We start from the raw sequence: 609 nt of genomic DNA, 5'->3' as shown, positions 1-609 counted from the left end.
TGAGGGAGTTGAACTAGATAATCTCCAAGGACCCTTTCAGTCATAAAATTCCCAGACATAATTGCTTTCTGCTCTCTTTGTTACGAGACATCCAATTATTCACTGAAGACCATTAACTATCTATTATCTTAGGGTCTACCATATATGAATGTTAAAGTTGTGCACTGAACAAATCCAGAGGGCACCATTCATATTATAGTCCATGTGAACTATACCCCTGTGTTGGGTGTTGCACAACCTGAATAACCATATATAAGAGCCCTGATTATGCTCTTCAATTTTGGAAATGTTTAAGGTTCCACCTTTTATCTTCTTAATACCCATTATTTCCTGACCTTGGATTCCTACTAGCAGAGATGAAACTATATTAATGTGTGATACTGACTGACCAAAGTATTCTCTTATTAACTCTTATTCATGCACATGGAATGAGGATAACGTTAATATTAATTGATATTTATGAATATGTATTGATCACCTACCATGTGCAAGATACTTGACATATATTACTATATTTGTTCCTTATGAAATCCTATTAGGCATAAATTATTATCCTTATCTTTGGATGAGAAAGTTGAGGCTCAGGAGGGCTAAGTAAACTGCCCAAGC

This window comes from Propithecus coquereli, unplaced genomic scaffold (assembly GCF_000956105.1).
Source record: "Propithecus coquereli isolate 6110/MARCELLA unplaced genomic scaffold, Pcoq_1.0 Scaffold341, whole genome shotgun sequence".
Lineage (NCBI taxonomy): Eukaryota > Metazoa > Chordata > Mammalia > Primates > Indriidae > Propithecus > Propithecus coquereli.
Note: the sequence above shows the minus strand (reverse complement) of the source record.